Here is a 21168-nt window from a genome sequence, read left to right as displayed (position 1 = left end):
GGATCGCGAAGGGACTTTGAGACGAAACACAAAATGGCGCCCACGGGTCACTTGGAATGACCAGGCTGACAATCTTCAGTGGATTCAATGCTCGAGGTGGGGTTTACAAGTCAGCCCAAGCATGACTTCAAGAGACGTCGAGAAGTCAATGCACTTGCAGAAATGCAGGGTGACCAGGAGTTCCAGTTCCACACTGCTCACGAGGGCTGCAGGTCTCAGCTTTGCTGGGGACTCGTCCTCTGAGATGTCTGCAAATCCTCCTCCTGGGCTGCAAATACTTCGGAGTCCGGCAGGAGCTTCGATGATGCAGACCGGCAAATTGCTTCGTTGGTGCCTGCCAAGCAGGGGAGTCTCTCCTTGACCCCGAGGGAGATTTCTTCAATCTTCTGGTCTTGAGCAGAGCGTCGAAGGTCCAGGATTCAGCTTCAGAGTTTTGTCCAGGGTCATCCAAAGTCCTAAGGACAGGGGTCCCATACTTATACTAAGGTAGGGGGTTGGACATACTCTGGGGACCAACCTATGGGAGGGTTTTGAAAGAGGGGTGGCTACACCCATTTCCTTTGTCCAGTTTCACGCCAGAGCAGGGGCTGGAAGCCCCTGAACCGGTTTGAGCTGGACTATGCACAGGGACACCAAATGTGCCCCCAGTGAAGGACTTCAAAGCACTCAGAGAGTGCTCCCACCCAGCCCCAATACACATAAGCCTGTCTGGGAGGTGGTTATACCTCCCTGTGACAGGAAACCTATTGTCCAAGCCTCCCCTGCTGGAGTTTCGGTCAGCGGCAGGAGGCCAGACCCGTGTCTGTGGCTGCAGCATCCATTTTGTGATGCCAGGGCTCTATTAAGTTTCTACCGGGTATACCAGTGCTGTCATGTCTCTCCCTCTAGAAGGGTGGGATCATACTCCCACATCAGTTACTGGTGTGGAGATATGATTCCAAGGTGTTTGAGACCAAACACGACATGTTTGCGTGCAGCCAGTCCAAAGTTAGCATTTACCGTTTGGTTATAATGCACTTAAGAGTATATGGTCAGGCTGTACTACAAACAGCATCAGAGAAGGGTCTCCAAATGCTGCAGAGGGGCTCTGCTCATGCAGGAGCACACTCTCACATAAGAACCAAGCACTCTGCCTTCAGGATTGATAAGGACTACCATAGGAGTGACTCTTGTTTATATGTGTGTATATGTATATAGTGATATAGGTAACCTATACCACAGTAAGGGGTGCATGCACCACCTTACTCAGGCTGCAGTAGCAGACCTGTGGTGTCATTTTGGGTGGCTTTCCAGGGGTGGCATAATACATGCTTTAGCCCCTGGTAGGCCCATGGAGTACCTATGGCCTGGCTACATAGTATACCATATACTAGGGACTTATAAGGGCACCTCAGATCCAATCTGAGCTGTACCTAAAGTACATGGAATCATTTTAGAGAGGAAGCAGCTAGGCTGGGGCCCTGATTAGCAGGGTCCCAGCCAGTCTAAAAACAGTGAAACACAAGCAAAAATTGGGGGTAAACATGTGAAGCAGATCCTATTTTCCTACAGGCATCAGAAGCGTTCCGCGTGTGCACAGCTAGCAATGATGCGTGGTCCAGGAAGGCCGCACTGGTAGCAATGTCTGTTGCCTACTGGACTGTGTCATCTGCAATCGCAACTCAATCTGAATTGTGAGCCCTGCAGTCCGCAATGTAGATGGAAGGCAGTAGTCAGCAGATACATCATGGAATGCTTTTTGTCACTTCCTCCTGACAAAATCAGAGGACATAAAGTACAATTCTGTCTGCAATTAATAAATCATGTCTCATGGAAATTGTGAACTCTGAACCGCAGTGTCGGTAACAAAAGATGAAATATGTATGGGATACATTTTCAAAATGTGTAGGTTTCGGGGACGTTATAGTTAGTTGCCTACTGGACTCTGAAATTAATGAATCAAGAGTGAATTTGAATTGTGAGCCCTGCTAACCACAGTGTAGGCCAAAGGCAGAGGTCAGCAATGGCCCACAGCCACGTGGTGTTGACTTTAGCTACACAGATTGGGAGCATTTGGTTTTCATAACCGATTATAGTCTCTTGCACAATTTGCATTGGTACTAATCTTGAATTGTGAGCCCTGCTGACGGCAGGGTAGACCGGAGACAGTGGTCAGGAAGGGACCACAGCCACGTGGCGTTGACTTGAGCTGTATAGAGTTAGTGGTAGGTGTGGCGCAAACAGCGATGATGCATGGTGTGGGCAGGCCGCACTGGGAGCAATGTCTCTTGCCTACTGGACTGCGTCATCTGCAATCGCGACTTCATTAGAATTGTGAGCCCTGCTGTCCGCAGTGTAAATCGAAGGCACTAGTCAGCAAAGACATCGAGAAATGCTTTTTGTGACTTCCTCTTGAGAAAATCCAATGAAATACAGTTCACTCTGCAATAAATAAATCAAAACTGAATTCGAACTGTGAGCTCTGCTGTCCGTAATGTAGACTGCCATTCTGTGTTCCTTTGGACTTGCAAGATGAATTTGGTCATTGTACTAAAGCTATAATTGATATCAAAAAAGTTCTTGAAGCAAGGATACTAAAAGGATATTATTTAGGTTTCGAAGACGTTGTAGTTAGTTGCCTACTGGACTCTGTAATTAATGAATCAAGACTCAATTTTAATTGTGGGCCCTGCTGACGGCAGTGTAGGCCGGAGGCAGCGGTCAGCAAGGGCCCACAGCCACGTGGCATTGAGTTGAGCTGCAAACTTAGTGGTACCTGAAGCAATCAGCATGTGTGGAGCCTGCGATGATGCGTGGTCCGGGTGGGCCGCACTGGTCTTTTGTCTAATGAATTCTGCCTCAATAAGGCTACGGGGCATTGACTTGTGGTGCACTGAGTTAGTGGTACCTCTGGCGCTTAGCGTGTACGCAGCGTGCGATGATGTGTGGTCCGTATGGGCCACACTGGGAGCAATGTGTCTTGCCTACTGGACTGCGTCATCTGCAATCTGAATTGCGAGCCCTGCTGTCAGCAGTGTAGATCGAAGGCAGTAGTGTGTACAGACGTAACTCTGTGGTGCTGTGCTGCTGTGTTCGCAGGGGGCCTGTGTCGAGGAGGTCCGCGGTCATGGTGGCAGCCACGTTGCAGGGTGAGGGCCGCCGCTCTTGCAGAAGCATTGGCCTTCACACAAGTGAACCACACCCAGAGCCCCAGCCTATTTATTCACACTTCTACGCTGGAGTGGTGTACGTTGGACCAGCCCACTGCGCTTCCACTTACTGGGGACAACGACACAGGTACATGAGCGACATCTTCCCCACTGCCTGAGGTAACATGGTTGCGCCCACTGTCCACAACACTACAAGCACCAGCAGTATATGGACACATGGAGAGGTTTTTGCTCTGCATAGTAAGGTCTGTCCAGCACATCATCGCTACACTTGGTATTGTGTGCATTATTATTGGTGGGTGACTTGCGTCCTTCACACATGTTTGGTTGCTACATCTCCCAACATTCAGCTATTGTGTAGCTGAGGGGCCATGCTGTTTTTGGAAAGTCCGCTGTCCTGTTGTGCGCTGCCTCAATGGTAGTAGGGGGGTGGTCCGGGGGGGAGGTCCTGAGGGTGGTGGCAGTGGGTTTTGTGGCCTTCTTGGGGGTCAGAGGTGAATGATCAGTAGCTCTATGACATGTGTTGGTCTTCAGATGTGATTCTGGGCTGGGCTCCTTTTCACACTGTAGGTAGTCATCCTACTTTACACTAGTAAAAGGCAGATGTTACATTCCTACTGCTAACGCAGCTTATCGCCTGTTTTTGGATCGCACTGCAGATTTGGCTGCTCCTTGAAAATATCGGGAAGTGGTGTTTTTGTTTTTTATTTTTGCACAGGAACGCCTACTGTGCATATTATTAGCATTAGTTATTGCTCTCATTTGTGGCGATTTGTTTTGCAGAAGCTATTGCTGGAGAACTGGCGATAACGTCTATTTTCACCAGGTTGAGAATGGAATGATAATTTAAAATCACTGAAAAAACCATAGGTTTAATGAACATTATAATTAGAAATTAGCATTTAAAAAACCTTTGAAATTCACTGAAAAAAACATAGGTTTCAGGGATGTTATAGTTACAAATTATCATTTTAAAAACCTTTGAAATTCAATGAAGAACAATAGGTTTCAGAGACGTTATAGTTCCAAATTAGCATTTAAAAAACCCCTTGAAATTCACTGAAGAAACCTTAGGTTTCTGGGACGTTATAGTTAGTTGGATATTTCACTCGTACAAAACCATAGAAATTCGGCTGTTATAGTTAGTTGAGCTAACTATAACTCACACCACGGCAATGCACTGCTGATGACGTCACATATTACATCATTCATGTCATGGTCAGTGACATCACTGATGACATCACTGATGACATCTCAAATGACATCACTAATGACATCATCCACATGAAAATCTGATGCACCTCCTCATACCTTAATAAAACCTTTGATACACCCACTCTAAAATACAGACTATCATTTTCGAAACAATAGAGACACCAATACCAGTTACTATGTACACAAGCACTGATTCCTAGGTCTACACACACATCTACTCATTCACCCATACAGTAACTCATACATGCAGTGACTCATCAATACAACACTATTATAGGCACTCATACACCTATACAGACACTCATAGACCGCCACTCATCCAGAGTTACTCACACATCTAGTCAGTCATGCAAGGAATCAATCACACTTCTATTTACTCAGCTATACAGTTATACACACAAAACCTCACTTATTCATAGTGATACTAACATATACTTACTCTCTTATACAATCACTGATACACGTACACACTCATCCATACAGCAATCTCACAATCACTGACTCTCACGTATAGTCATTTATATACTCCAACACTCTCATGCACTGCGTTTGTATGTAGTTACTTGGACATGTAGCATGAGATATCCATTCACTCACCAACACACCAATACACACACTCACCCACCCATACAGCTATTTCCACATGCAGTCTTGAACCCATCCACCCAGTGAATAAAGAACTAAAGTCACACACCTCTCACCCACCCACACACACACTCAGGCACCCATACAAATACTCAGGAAACCAATCATTAACCCATATACACACTCATGCAGCTACTCATCAATCAATGCAGCAGATTACACAGCAATAGACAGACTGATACAAACATTCACACAGTTTAGTCACTAACCCATTAATTCAGTAAGACACATTTAATCACTCACTTATACAATCAGTCACACACCTACTAAATCCTCCATCCACACACTTATACACCCACTCATTCTTTAATATACCTTGGCCAATATGATTATAAAACATATTTAAAATTTACAGAAACACACAGTCACTGGATAATGTCATCAGTGATGTCATCAGTGATGTCATTTGAGATGTCAACAGTGATGTCACTGACCATGTCATGAATGATGTAATATGTGACGTCATCAGCAGTGCATTGCGGGGGCGTGAGTTATAGTTAGCTCAACTAACTATAACGGCCAAATTCCTATGGTTTTGTATGAGTGAAATGTCCAACTAACTATAACGTCCCTGAAACCTATGGTTTTTTCAGTTACTATATATATATATATATATATATATATATATATATACATACCACAGCTATCAGGGACATTATAGTTAGGAATGAGCATTTAAAAAAACCTTAGACATTCACTAAAAAAACACAGGTTTCAGGGACGTTATAGTTAGAAATCATCATTTAAAAACGTAGATATTCACATAAAAACCACAGGTTACAGGAACATTATAGTTAGGCTGACATTTCACTCATACAAAACCAGAGAAATTCAGCATGCCCCGCATTGCACTGCTGATGACGTCACATATTACATCACTCATGACATGGTCAGTGACATCACTCATGACATCACTGATTATATCTCAAATTATATCACTGATGATATCACTGATGACATCATCCAGTAAGTGAGTGTTTCTAAAAAGCTTAAAAATGTTCTTTATATATACGCCAAGGTGCATTGAAGAATGAGTGGATGTATGAGTGTCTGTATGAATCATTTAGTGGGTGCATGACTGACTGTATAAGTGAGTGATTAAATGTGTCTTAGTGAATGTATGGGTGAGTAACTAATCTGTGTTAATGTGTGTATCAGTCTGTCAGTTGGTGTGTGAGTGGATGCATGGGTTGGTAGTAGGTACAGAAGTGTCTATATGGGTTATCGATTAGTTGTCTGAATGCCTGTATGGGTGCCTGAGTGTCTGTGTGGGTGACTCCCTGTATCGATGTATGAGTGGGTGAATCCCTGGGTGTAAGGGTTCATGAGTATATCTGTGAGGGACTCTATGGGTGAGTGAGTATTGTATGGCTGTGTCGGTGAGTGAATGAATGTCTCAGTGTTATATGGGTGAGTAACTGAATATGTGAAAGGCAGAATATGTGAGTGTTGGAGTATATAAGTGACTGTATGTGTGAGGGAGTGATTGTGAGAGCGGCTGTATGGGTGAATGTGTGCTTGTGTCAGCGATTGAAAGGAGAGTTAGCATGTGTTAGTATCTGTATGAGTAGTGAGTGTGTGTGTGCGTTTCTGCATGGGTGAGTAAGTGGCTGTTTGATTGAGTGTTTGGGTGAGTGAGTAGGTGTGTGAGTAGCTCCATGGGTGACTGACAGTATATAAGTGGCTGTATGGGTGTATGAGTAGATACATCATCGGCTGTATTGATGAGTGACTGGCTGTATGAGTGCCTGTATGGATGAGTGAGTGGATGTATATGTAGACCTATGTATCATTGCGTGGGTATGTATGTACTAGTATTGGAGTGTCAATGGTTTCAAGAATGGTAGTCTGAAATTTGGACTCGGTGTATGAAAGGTTATATTGGTGTGTGAGTAGGTGCATCATAGATTATGCAGAAAATGTCATCAGTGATGTCATCAGTGATGTAATTTGCGATGGCATCAGTGAAGTAATCAGAGATGTCACTGACCATGTCATGTGTGATGAAGGAGAGTATGATCTGCTTCACATGTTTACCCCCACTTTTTGCTGGTGTTTCACTGTTTTTCGACTTTAGTATGACTGGGACCCTGCTATTCAGGGCCCCAGCCTAGCTGCTTCCTCTCTAAATTGATTACATGTACTTTAGGTACACCACAGATTGGATCATGAGGTACCCTTGTGAGTCCCTAGTATATGGTACACTATGTACCCAGAGGCCTACCAGGGGCTGAAGCATGTATTATGCCACCCCTGGAAAGGCACCCAAATGACACCACAGGTCTGCTACTGCAGCCTGGGTAAGGTGGTGCATGCACCCCTTACTGAGGTATGGGTTCACTATACCTCACCTAACACTGCATATACAAACCTATCAGTCCCTCCGATGGCAGGCCTTATCAATCCTGAAGGCAGAGTGCTTGGTTATATGTGAGAGGGTGCCTAGGCATGAGCTGAGCCCCTCTGCAGCCTTCGGAATCTCTTCTCCAGGGTTGTCAGTGGTGCAGCCTGACCATATACTCTTAAGTGCATTATAACCAAACGGTAAATGCTAACTTTAAACTAGCTGCACAGAAACATGTCATGTTTGGTGTCAAACACCTTGGAATCATACCCCCCGATCCCACCCTTCTAGAGGGAGAGACATGGAAGTACTGGTATACCCGGTAGAAACTAAACAGAGTGCTGGCATCACAAAATGGATGCTACAGCCACAGACACGGGTCTGGCCTCCTGCTGCTGACCGAAACTCCTATTTTACAGAACAAGGGAACCCAAAGGAATTAAGACAGGGACCTTGGGCAATTTCATGTTATAGAGAACAGTGGTCCCTATTCAGGAGGAATACAGTGTGATAGATAACCATACAGTTAGAATAGAATGTATGTCTTTTGTCCAGCCGGACAAGAATTTATTTTCATAGTATTTTTCAAAAGTAGTATCAAATAAAACATTCAAATGACAAGTGGGCACAGCCGTGACCAACAGAACACAAGACAGAACAATGAACACAGAGTTGGCCAAAGGGCAAGCCAAAATGGGTCTGTACAGTTGGTCTCAGTATAGACAGACACAAATTAATCATTTAACACCGTTGCACAATGTGTTATAGCTTGAGTCTAGTGCATAGGGTGTTTGGGTGTCGACGACGTTTCAATGCCACATTAAATATAGGGCATCATCTTCAGGACAAACAAATAATGCACTGCTGTCTTGATAATATATCACACCTTTTTTTTTTTACAATTCTTTACATACAAAAAAGGAGCAAGGGGAGAAAAAGGGGAATAAAAAATGGAAAGGAAGAATTTTAACCACATTTGACACAATACTAGGCATGTTTTCAGCATAACGTTTGTGACTTAGGTGCTTGGAGTTGCGTGAACAATGTGGATTGAATTTCATGCAGAGGTGGTGACATTTCTCTAGTTTATGCTGAGTGAGGATTGAAATTTGTGTCGCAGTGACGACGTTAAAAAGGAGTTGGTTGAATTGATGCTGATTTATGCTGATTTATGGTGCCTAGTACAGCTTCGTCATGAAATGGTGAATTATTGCAGTGATTCAACGGAGAAGAGACAAGTGAGTATGATATAAACCAGTCTGCATATTCAAGGACGACAAACCGGCACAGTGCCTGATCATGAGCAAGGTGTTTCCAGTGATTCAGGAGGAACAAAAAACGGCGCGGTGCGATGGTGAATGAAATATTTTTATGGGTGAAGGCAATGGGGACTTTACCTAAGGTGGCAGAGAGTCGACGGTTCATTATAGGCGCAGGAGCGCTCAACATCTGGACTTTGGGGGTTGCTGACACCGGCGGGATCTGAATGAACAAAAGGCAGAGATGGAGGTGTCTAAGTTTAAGAAGGGGTGGAGTTGACACGGAAATTGAGTGTAAAAAAGAATAGTTTAGTTACCAATTCTGTTTGCTTTATGGCAGAAAGTCCTGTTGGGTGCTGTGTGCCAGCTGTTGGAGAATGCACGATCGCATTACCTGGAAGCAGAGAGGGGTAAGAATGGGTTAGGCGAGAACCTGCCATGTTAAAGAGGTGGTGTCCAAGGGATCTAGCCGTGCTACTTACTTCAGTGAGCGTGGGCAGCATCGCCGCATCTGCTTCGGGGTTTCAATGGAGACTGCCGGTTTGCCGAGGCAGAGCTAGGTAAGGCATACTATCGGCAGAAAGTGAGGAAGGACTGGTTAAAGCACACTATCGGCCGAAAGCGAAGAAGGACTAAAATGATGGAAAGGAGGTGGACATTTTAAGGTGGTGTGGGAAGCACTGGTTAAGGCACACACCCGGCAGAAAGTGAAGAAGGACTAAAATGATGAAAAGGAGGAGGCCAATTTAAGGTGGTGTGGGTTGCCCAGGAAAGGTGCAGAGTAAGTGATTCATAGTGTGATTACACGAGCACGTGCATACAGAGTGGCAGTGTTTGTGACTTGAATACATGTTGAAAGAGGCATCTTTTTAGAAAAACGGGGACATCTTTATAAAAGGGAGGTCCAGTCTTCAAGGCGATTGAGGCCGCTGTGGATGCTATTGGTTCTCAGAATCCAGTGGAGCTCTTCCTTGTTGAGTATTTGAGAAATGTCTGCCCCTCTTGGGGGTGGTTTGATCACTGTGATAATTGTCCATTTGAGATCATTCTCCGTATGTCCATTGTCCGTAAAGTGCTCCACTAGGGGTGCATTAGCCGTTTTACACTGGATTCTACTGCGATGCTGTCCGATCCTAAGCTTGATTTTCTGGCTTGTCTGGCCTACGTAGATCATTTTGCAGGGACAGAAAATTGCATACACAACATTTGTTGAATTACAGTTAGAAAAATATTTTCTCTCATATTTGATTGCTCCGTGCTCAAAGGTTTTGCCTTCAACAGTGTAATCACAACATATGCAGCTACCACATTTCACATGACCTGTAAGAGTTGGTAACCGTAACCGAAACTCCGGCAGGGGAGGCCTGTACAATAGGTTTCCTGTCACAGGGAGGTGTAACCACCTCCCAGACAGGATGATGTGTATTGGGGCTGGGTGGGAGCACTCTCAGAGTGCTTTGAAGTCCTGCACTGGGGGCACATTTGGTGTCCCTGTGCATAATCCCGCTCATACCGATTCAGGGGCTTCCAGACCTCCCATAGGTGGGTCCCCAGCGCTAGTCCAACCCCTTCCTTAGGTATAAGTAAGGAACCTCTGTAACCAGAACTTTAGATATCCCTGGATGAAACTCTGAAGCTGAATCCTGGAACTTCGACGCTCTACTCAAGGCTAGAGGACTGAAGAAATCTCCATTGGGGTCAAGGAGTGACTCCCCTGATTGGCAGGCACCAACAAAGCAATTTTCCAGTCTGCATTTCTGAAGCTCCTGCCGGACTCCAAAGTATTTGCAGCCCAGGAAGAGAATTTCCAGACATATCAGAGGCCAACCCAAGTCATCAGCAAAGCTGAGACCCGCAGCCCTCTTGAGTGGTGTGATACCAGAACTCCTGGTCACCATGCACTTTTGCAAGTGCATTGATTTCTCGATGTCTCCTGAACTCGTACATCAGCTAACTTATATCCCCTACCTCGAGCACAGAATCCACCAAAGATTGTTGGCCTAGTCACCCCGAGTGACCCATGGGCCGCCATTTTGTGTTTCTTCTTGAGGTCCCTTTGCGAACACTGGTCTGTTGACTGGTGGGTCCCTGAGGGGGTAACTTTGAATTTCCTTGGGCTTTCCTGGTTGCTCCAGACATGTCCTGACTTCCTACCAAGTGGTGAGTCCCACAGACCTTGCTGGTCTGCTGCGAAGCATCTTTCTCGTTTCTGCATGGGTTGCTGTTGCCAAGGCTTGTTGTATTCAATCTGGGCACTGACGCTGCAGCACTCGACATACTTTGTGGGACAGCTCGAATTCAGCTCCTGGTTGTCCTCGACACCTCCTGGTCCTCGTGGCTGAAGAGTCAAGCTTCACCTTCTTCACCTGAAATCACCCAACATCGGTGGGCATTTGACTATCGCCTTCCTGGTCACTGGCTAGTGACCCAGACTCTGTCCCCTCTGCTTTCAGGTTCTTTCCATCTTCGATCCAAGCTTGGATCTCTACGTACACTTCGCATCTTCTCGGCAGCAGCACTTCTTCGCCAGCTCCCATTGAAATCGGCGACGCGACGCAACACCATTTGTCACCTATGCACCTGGCTTCCCTGGGTGAGGTAACATGAGTACTCCGCTGCTCCCGTGGGTGTTGACCCTAGAACTTCCTAAGTCCCAAAGGGTTTTGTCCTGACTCAATTCTAACTGAAAAACTCCCTAAACAGAGGAACCTCAGACTCAGTGGTGCTTTGGAGAAAGTGTGACTACAAGACCACGGACCCACAAAGGTCCCGGGTTTAGAGAAATACTAGTAAACTCTTATAACTGTTCCCACTCGGAAATTAATCCAGAGTAGGTGATATCCAGGTACTGTTTGGCCTGATGAAATAAAGTAACATACTCCAAATAGGGGTGGAAGACCAGAGAACGAGGGACCAACACCCTGACAAAAGCCAGAATGACCATTTTGGGTGTTAATGATTGGCAGAAACATGTTGTTTTTTGAAGCAGGGAGATACCTCCCCTGAAAATCCCAAGCTTTTGAGTTTTTAATCCTACCAAGTGGCCTCAAGAATAAAAGAGAATGATGGTATTCCTCTTAGTTTTATCTGTACATGTCTGCACTTTTTTGGTTCCATTTGAGGAGAATACTCTTCTCTCTTTATTGTTATATTTTTTCTATATGTTTTGTGAATGTCTGCTTAAGTCTTTCACATTTTCTGTATCCTCGCCACTAATCTTCTTATATACAAAAAATGTCGCTCCGTCCAGTGTGTTGGTCTGCACCTGGACGTCAGATGTGGCCCTATGATGAAGCATGACACTGCAAACTGTGTGAGGGGAGTATTAAGACATTTGTTGTCTTTCTTGTTGAATACCATTCTCTTTCAATGGTCATAGAATGTTGAGGTTAGTTGTCCCACACCTTTAAGTTTTTATCTTTAGAATTAGTGTTTCCGTTGATTGTAGTACTTCTCTGTTTAGTGAGTTTGCATTTAAGATCGGGGAGTCAGAGAAGACTCTTTTTCCCTAGTCTCTCCTTTTTGTGATATTCAATTCTAAGTGGCCCTAATCTTTAAAAATCTAACCGCGACTTTCCCCATTGAAGCTAACGGGAGCTCGCGGCTGTGTTCTCACACTGCACACGGCCTCCGTGGGTCCCCTGTGTCACTACCTTGGGTGGTTCCTTGGGGTCCCAGCGATTCTACAGGCTCTAGGCCTTGTGTCTAGTTAAGTCGTGGTTCTTATACCACTATTTTAGTATACGGTTTGGTTCGCCCCTAGGGCCTGATGTGTATTTGTGCTTATTACTGTCCTATTTGAAGTGTAACTTATGTGTTTTGACCTCTTGCCTCATAAAGAGTCTAGGAGGGTGTGTTTAGAAATAAATACATATATTTTATATATCTACCTGGTGTGATTGTCTTTCATTTAGGCACTCAAGAGATTATAGACTAGTAAAATAAGCTGCTTTACATTCCTTCAAGACTTAGCCTGAAGGCTGCTCTCCATAGCTACCACTAGGATAGCTTTCAATAAAGGTTGTCTTTAACCTATAACCAATAAGGGGTTGTTTGGACTGGTACAGGGTGCCCACTATAACTAGTGGACAGCATATACCAGGCCAACTTCTCACAAGTGATGTAATATGTGACTTCATCAGCAGTGCATAGCGGGGCGCTTGCTATAGTTAGCTCAGCTAACTATAATGGCTGAATTTCTCTGGTGTTGTACGAGTGAAAAGTCAGTCTTACTATAATGTTCCTGTAACCTGTGGTTTTTCAGTGAATATCTGAGGTTTTTTAAATGCTAATTTCTAACTATCACGTGCCTGAAACCTGTTTTTTTTTTCAGTGAATTTCTAAGGTTTTTTGAATGCTTATTCCTAACTATAATAACATCCCTGTAAAGAGGCGAGAGAAGTGAAGAAAGAAGAAAAAAGTGCAAAACGAAGCAAGAGAAGTGCAGAAAGAGGCAAGAGAAATGCAAAAAGAAGCAAGAGGATTAAAGGAAGAAGAATGATGCAGAAAGAGGAGGCCATGCACAGAAAGAAGCAAGAGAAGTGCAAAAAGAGGCAAGATGAGTGCAAAAGAAACAAGAGAGGTGCAGAAAGAAACAAGAAAGGAGCAGAACGATGCAGCAAAGATGCAGAAAGAAGCAAGTGAGATGCAAAAAGAGTCAATAGAGCTCCAGAAAAAAGCAAGAGAAGTGCAGAAAGAAGCATGTAAGGTGTGAAAGAAGCAACAGAGGTACAAAAAGAGGCAAAAGAGATGTAAAAAGAGGCACGATAGCTGTAGAAAGAGGCAAGAAAGGTGAGAAAGAGGTAAGAGAAGTGTAGATAGAAGCAAGACAGGAGCACAAAGAAGCAAGAGAGATGCAGAAAGAAGCAAGTAAGGTGCAGAAAGAAGGAAAAGAGGTACAAAAAGAGGTAAGAGAAGTACAGAAAGAGGCATGAAAGGTAAAGGAAGAGGCAAGAGAGGTGCTGAACAAGGCAAGAGAAGTGTAAAAAGAAGAAGAAAGGTCCTGAAAGTGGATGAAAGGCGCAGAAAGAGGAAAATAGGTGCAGAAATAGTAAGAAAGGTGCAGGAAGAAACAAGCAGGGTACAGAAACAAGCAAGAGAGGCGCAGAAAGAACCAAGAGAAGTGCAGAAAGAGGCAAGAGAATTATAGAAAGAGATAAAAAAGTATAGAAAGAGGGAAGAGAAGTGCAGACAGAGGCAAGAGAAGTGCAGAAAGAAGCAAGAGAGGTACAGAAAGAAGAAGAACTGTCTAGAAAGAGGCAAGAGAAGTGCATAAAGAGGCAAGAGAAGTACAGAAAGAAGCAAGAGAGGTGTAGAAATAGAAAAAACAGCACAGAAAGAGAAAGACATGTGCAGAAATAAGCAAGAGAAGTGTAGCGAGAGGCAAGAGAAGTACAGAAAGAAGCAAGAGAAGTACAGAAAGAAGGGAGGCGCAGAAAGAGCAAGAGATGTGTAGTAAGATGTAAGAGAAGGGCAGAAAGAGAAAGAAGGTGCAGAAAGAGTCAAGAGAAGTGTAGAAAGAAGCAAGAGAGGAGCAGAAAGAAGCAAGAGAGATGCAGAAAAAAGCAAGTGAGGTGCAGAAAGAATCAAAAGAGATGCACAAAGAGGCAGAAGGGGTGCTGAAAGATGCAATAGAGGTGCAGAAAAAGGCAACAGAAGTGCAGAAAGAGGAAGAAAGGTGCCAAAAGAGGAAGAAAGGTACAGAAAGAGGAAAAAAGGCACAGAAAGCAGCAAGAGAAGTACAGAAGGAAGTAAGAGAGGTGCAGAAAGAAGCAAGAGAAGGGCAGAAAGAAAAGAGTGAGGTTCAGAAAGATGCAAGTGAGGTACAGAAAGAAGTAAGAGAGTTGCAGAAAGAAGCAAGAGGGGTACAAAAAGAGGCAAGAGAAATGCAGAAAGAAGCAAGAGAACTGCAGAAAGAGGAAGAAGGGTGCAGAAAGAGGAAGAAAAGTTCAAAAACAGGAAGAAAGGCATAGAAAAAAGCAAGAGAAGTGCAGAAAGAGGCAAGAAAAGTACTGAAACAAGAAAGAGAGGTGCAGAAAAGGCAAGGCAAGTGCAGAAAGAAACAAGAGAGGTGCAGAAAGAATCAAGAGAGGAGCAGAAAGAAGAAAGAGAGGAGCAGAAAGAAGAAAGAGGAGCAGAAAGTAGCAAGATACATGCAGAGGAAAACAAGTGAGGTGCAGAAAGAAGTAAAAGAGGGGCAAAAACAGGCAGGAGAGGTGCAGAAAGAGGCAAAAAAAGGTACAGAAATAGGAAAGAGAAGGGCAGAAAGAAGAAGAAAGGTTCTAAAAGAGGAATAAAGGAACAGAAAGAGGAAGAAAGGTACAGAAAGCAGCATGAGATGTGCAGAAAGAAACAAGAGAGGTGCAGAAAAAAGAGAGTGAGGTGCAGAAAGAGGCAAGTGAGATACAGAAAGAAGAGATTTGCAGTAAAAAGCAAGAGAGGTGCAGAAAGAGGCAAGATACATGCAAAAAGATGCAAGAGACTTGTAGAAAGAGAATGAAAGGTGCAGAAAGAGAAAGAAATGTGCAGAAATATGAAGAAAGGCACAGAAAGAAGCAAGAGAAGTGCAGAACGAGATAGAGAGGTCTAGAAAGAGGCAAGACACGTGTTGAAAAAACAAGAGAGGTGCAGGAGGAAGCAACAAAGATGCAGAAAGAAGCAAGTGAGGTACAAAAAGAGCCAAAAGAGGTGCATAAAGAATCAAGAGATGTGCAGAAAGAAGCAAGAGAGGAGCAGAAATAAGCAAGAGATGTGCAGAAAGAAGCAAGAGAGGTACAGAACGAGGAAGAAATATGCAGAAAAAGGCAAAAGAAGTGCAGAAAGAGGCAAGAGAAGTAAAGAAAGAAGCAATAGCAGTAGAGAAAGAAGGGAGGTGAAGAAAGAGGAAGAAATGTGCAGAAAGAGGCAAGAGAAGTATAGAAAGAGAAAGAAGGTACAGAAAGAGTCAAGAGAAGTGCAGAAAGAAGCAAGAGGGGCAGAAAGAAGCAAGAGAGATGCAGAAAAAAGCAAGAGAGGTACAGAAAGAAGCAAGTAAGGTGTTAAAGAACAAAAAAAAGGTACAAAAAGAGGCAAAAGAGATGTAGAAAGAGGCACGATAGCTGCAGAAAGGTGCAGAAAGAGGTAAGAGAAGTGCAGAAAGAAGAAAGAGAGGGGCATAAAGAAGTAAGAGATGCAAAAAATAGCAAGTGAGGTGCAGAAAGAAGCAAAAGAGGTACAAAAAGAGGTAAGAGAAGTACAGAAAGAGGCAAGAGAGGTGAAGGAAGAGGCAAGAGAGGTAGAGAAAGAGGCAATAGAAGTACAGAAAGAGGCAAGAGAAGTGCAGAAGGAAGCAAGAGAAGTACAGAAAGAAGCAAGAGAGGTGTAGAAATAGATGTGCAGACAGAAGCAAGAGGTGCAGAACGAGGAAGAAAGGTACAGAAAAAGGCAAAAGAAGTACAGAAAGAGTCAGGAGAAGTACAGAAAGAAGCAAGAGAAGTACAGAAAGAAAGGAGGTGCAGAAAGAGGAAGAGATGTGCAGAAAGAAGCAAGAGAAGTGCAGAAAGAAGCAAGAAGGGAGCAGAAAGAAGCAAGAGATGCAGAAAGAAGCAAATAAGGTGCAGAAAGAAGCAAAAGAGGTAAGAGAAGTGCAGAAAGAGGCAAGAGAGGCGAAAGAAGAGGCAAGAGAGATAGAGAAAGAGACAATAGAAGTACAGAAAGAGGCAAGAGAAGTGCAGAAAGAGGCAAGAGAAGTACAGAAAGAAGCAAGAGAGGTGTAGAAATAGAAAGAAAGGCACTGAAAGAGGAATACACGTGCAGAAATAAGCAAGAGATGTGCAGACAGAAGCAAGAGAGGTGCAGAACGAGGAAGAAAGGTGCCGAAAAAGGCAAAAGAAGTGCAGAAAGAGGCAGGAGAAGTACAGAAAGAAGGGAGGTGCAGAAAGAGGAAGAGATGTGCAGAAAGAAGCAAGAGAAGTACAGAAAGAGAAAGGTGCAGAAAAAGTCAATGCTGTTTGATTATTTTACAGACCTCCTGCCTCTTGTTATTGTGGCTTATGGGTCACAATGTGGCTGGCGGCCATTTTGTGTAGGCTGCCAGTGTGCTTGTGCAATAGGCCTCCATGCGTTCTTTGTTCTAGGCCTCCAGCTTCTTGTTTGTGACCAAACTGTTCAGACCCGGGCATAGCACAGAAACAGCCATTCTGCATATAGTAGACGACACCCTCCTTTCTCTTGACTTTAATGAAACCTGCTTACTAGTCCTGCTCAACCTCTCCTCAGCCTTCAACACAGTCAATCACGACAAAATACTAAGAAGACTGAAAAACAGAATGAGTTTATCCGGCACTGTTCTTCAGTGGTTCAGATCCTTTGTGGAAATCAGAACGCAATTGTTCATGGTGAATAAAAACCTCTCTCCCTCTTCACCCAACCTACTAGGAGTACCACAAGGATCAACTCTATCCCCTGTGCAACCTTTATGTTGAACCACTAACCAAACTACTACAGCTGGCGAATTTCTCCTACCACATGTACGCGGACGACACTCAACTTTACATCAAGACCACTTCAATCGAAGAGATAAAGGTGATGAATCAAGCTCTCGAAAAGACCGTCCACTGGCTAACAATGAACTTCCTCAAGCTAAACTCACCAAAAAATTCCAATTTCTCTTAATCTCCCTCCCTAAAAACTCTCTGGAGATGAAGGAATGGACCAAATTGATCACTGCTCTAAATTGCATGCCGATTCTGGTGGACTCCACCAAATCGCTTGGAGTTACACTAGATAAGGACCTTAACATGCAGACTCACATCAACCTTATGGCTAAGAATGCCCGCTTTCACCTCAGCTATCTCAGAAAAAGGAAACCATTCATCGAGAACCCTGACCTCAAAACTGCAGTTCAGGCTTTAGTCATCTCGAGGTTGGAATACGGATGTACCACCCTCTCGGGGCTTCCCAAAATCTCAACAGCCCCTTTAAAAGCCTGTCTCAATGCAGCAGCAAGACAGGTTCTAGGAAATTTGACCACCTTTCACCACACCTGAAGGTGCTTAACTGGCTACCCTATGAAGCTAGAATCCACCTAAAGATGGCCTGCATCACTCATAAAGCTCTACACCACAATACCCCCCAGTACCTTTCCCAGAAACTTACTCTATCTGGCGGAAACAGACACTCTAGGAGCTCTGACATTCTATTCCTGAAACACTCTCGCTTCAGCAAGAAAAAAACTTCTGACAGAGCATTCTCTAGAGCGGCACCAAGAATATGGAACTCGCTACCTCTTTGCATCAGAAAAATCTCTTCTACACTACTATTTAAAACGGAAGCAAAATAATTTCTAATGAGCAAATTCCTCCCTTAATTCCGCACATGCGTCACTGTTCTGGATCCACTATCACAACAGCTATTTCATTGACTCGCAAGGCTCTAAACTAGCCTACTACCTCAAACTGGTCTCTACACTCCCCTTAATGACTCCCTCGCCTCTATGACTTACTCGTACCCGAACTTGTTCCCACTGTTTCTAACAAAGCATCTCTATAATCACTTCGGCTACCTGATGAACCCTGTATAAAAATGTTATGTTTACTTTCACTGCTCTGCTTTTGCAAAACTGTTTCATACTTACTTTGCTTTGTTTTTGTAAAGCTTTCTGATACCCTACTCTGGGCCTTTTTCGCGCTATAGGAAAACCTAAAAAAAAAGAAATGTGGCTGATGGCCATTTTGTGGATCCAGCCAATGTTCTTTCCCAATAGCCTTGCATGTCTTTTTGACTCTTCTCCTTGTTCCCAATCAATGCCTTCCTGTTCAGTCTTGTTGTTGAGGAAAATGTGGCACTGGTTGGCAGCCATTTTGTGCATCCAAACAAATTCAGCCCTTTTTGCCATAGGCTGCATGGATGGTTGAGCAATGCGATAGCAGTTTAATGATATATCTTTGAGGATAACTTCATTTATGTTTAATTATTTGCATGTTTCCGTTATATTCTTTAAGTAACTAATTGGTAAATAACCTTTACATTTTTTTTATAATCTAAAAAAAAAATCTTTGTTTATACCATTTCCCACTACATTTTGCTTCAATCAAATCAACCGAAACCCCATGTCTGCAATAGGTGCACAACAACATTCATTGTCTAGGGATGATTATTACTTCCATTGTCATTTGTCAGGTGCACCTCCCTCAGAGTCCGTGCCACATCACATGTCGTGAGTGATGTGATATCACATGCCACACATAAAGCGAACAGTTTCATCTGTATGATGTTGTTGTTGTTTTTGCTCTCTCTTATTCTTCCTTAGTGGTCAGTCACCATGAAAGTCTACGTTGGTGTGGTTTACCATTTTACAAATGAGTACCTATATTATTTATGCTGTATTGTTAATTAAGGGAGTTACAGCACAGCAGTGCCACTGACCACACACAAAATGATATTTTTTTGTTGGTGCTACTAATTGAATAGCAACAATGCCACGTTTTACTGATGTCCTTCTTGCTTCTTTTCTTTTAGGTGCGCGACAAGAAGACAAGAGACAACACTTCACTCACAGTGCTGCCAGAAAGAAGGCATGTGCACGGCTTGATGCGTGAGTGACGCACACATCAGACATCTCTTCAACTTGTGAAGCCAAGTGCCACTGCTAATTACTAGCTTCAAGATGGCCCTAAAGAAAGGTGTCACTGCTAAGCACAAAACTGCTACCAAGAAAGTAGCTAGTGAGAAGAAGAAGGAGCTTACCACCACCACCACTGGTATGTCGACCCAGATGTTTTTTGGAAAACAAAAAACTGTGCCTGCCGCACCGGCCTCTGGGTAGCAAGCTGGGAGCAGCAGCACCCTCGTATCAGTGGACCCACCCCAATCTAACCCCAAGCCTATGTCTCTCACGGAGGCAGCCATTCTAATCACGGCAACACCAAGCAGTGATGTTGACATTGACCTATCTCTATCGCAAAGCAGTACCCAATCCTTGTAGGAAACTCAGAGAAGTGGAAAACAACAAGAACAACAGCCACAACTGCCAATTGTAGTTTCTCCTGAGGTAGGAGCAGTTCAAGAGACTAAGTTTCATGCTAAGGAAGTAGAGCAATTTGCACCAGAAGATCCATTGTCTTTCAGACCTCCAGTTAGAAAAAGGAGGGCTAGTGATGCATCACCTTCTTCTTCAAGCCCCCCTTCTGATAATCTAGACGCCACTTGGATGCCGCCTCATTCTGAGAGTGAGACAGGCCACAAGATGACTGAGATGAGGCTAGGGAGAAGGAAGGTTCCATAAAGACTTAGGGCCTCATGTAGGTAGCCAAATACCAGTCGGTAACGGCCGATTTTCGGTAATTATACCGTTACCGACCGGTATTTTGGCTATTGGTATGTAGGGGGACAAATTTTGGTTTCGGAATTTACCGAATCGGTAAAATTACCGATTCGGTAATAATACCGAATCGGTAATGTTACCGAATCGGTAACTTTTCCGATTCGGTAAATTCCGAAACCAAAATCGAGATGTAGGGGGAGTGTGTGGGTGTTGTTAAGAGTCGGTATTTACCACCAACTTATAGTTGGTGGTAAATAATTAATGTATGTGTATGGGCATTTTGAAGCGCGTAGCAGTGTGCAATGTGGCATACATACATGCCCTTAGGGCATGTATGCGTGCCACATGTGCACACATGGCCGAATCAGGGGTGCAACAGGGTGTCAATGTGACACCCTGCCACCCTTGCTTGTTCTCCACCATTACCGAATCGGTATTTACCGATTCGGTAATGAGGCATACCTTCCCCTCAATGGGAAGGTATGCCTCATTACCGAATCGGTAAATACCGATTCAGTAATTACCGAATTGTAACGAATCGGTAAAAAATACCGACTCATTACCTACATACGAATTACCACTTCTAAAATACCGATTCGGTAACGTTCGGTATTTTAGAAGTGGTAACTGGTATGCTACCTACATGAGGCCCTTAGAGTTATGCAGGCAGATGTAGTACAGGAGGATGACGATGAGCCAGTCATCAAGGAGAGAGAATGTAGCCTAATGGCTTGGGCAGTCGATCTCAAATTGGGGGAACCGAGTTCGAGTCTTGGCAGGGACGCTCAACATCCTGTGATTCTGGGCAAATCACTTAATCGCCCTGTGCCTAACAAAATATGAATGTGTCCTTGTGTAAGCAACTGGTGCTCATGTAAAGTAAGTGCTCTAATACCCCATACCTTTGGGTCAAGTTCGCTCTAAAACTCGGAATTTCTTTTTTTTAATGGATGTTAGCCCAGCCCCACTGGAGACCAACGTTACCCCATCCCAACTTCCCTGTGGGGATGTGGTAGTGGCACCACAGATGCAACCACCACTACCTGCCATATTTGCAAAGTCCCAGCAGCGACCTACAGCCACAACCACCTGAACTCAGTAGAAGTAGGTAATGCAGAGCCAGAGAGCCAAACATCAAAATGCCCACCTACTGCCAGCTCAGCCAACATTGGCAGTGGGACCAGCAGCATCAGAAAGTTGAGCTCTCCAGTTTTGGATTTCTTTTCTGTTAGCCAGTAAGATCCGAGCATTGCC

Source organism: Triturus cristatus, chromosome 6, assembly GCF_964204655.1.
Source record: "Triturus cristatus chromosome 6, aTriCri1.1, whole genome shotgun sequence".
In the NCBI taxonomy this organism is placed as follows: Eukaryota; Metazoa; Chordata; class Amphibia; order Caudata; family Salamandridae; genus Triturus; species Triturus cristatus.
Note: the sequence above shows the minus strand (reverse complement) of the source record.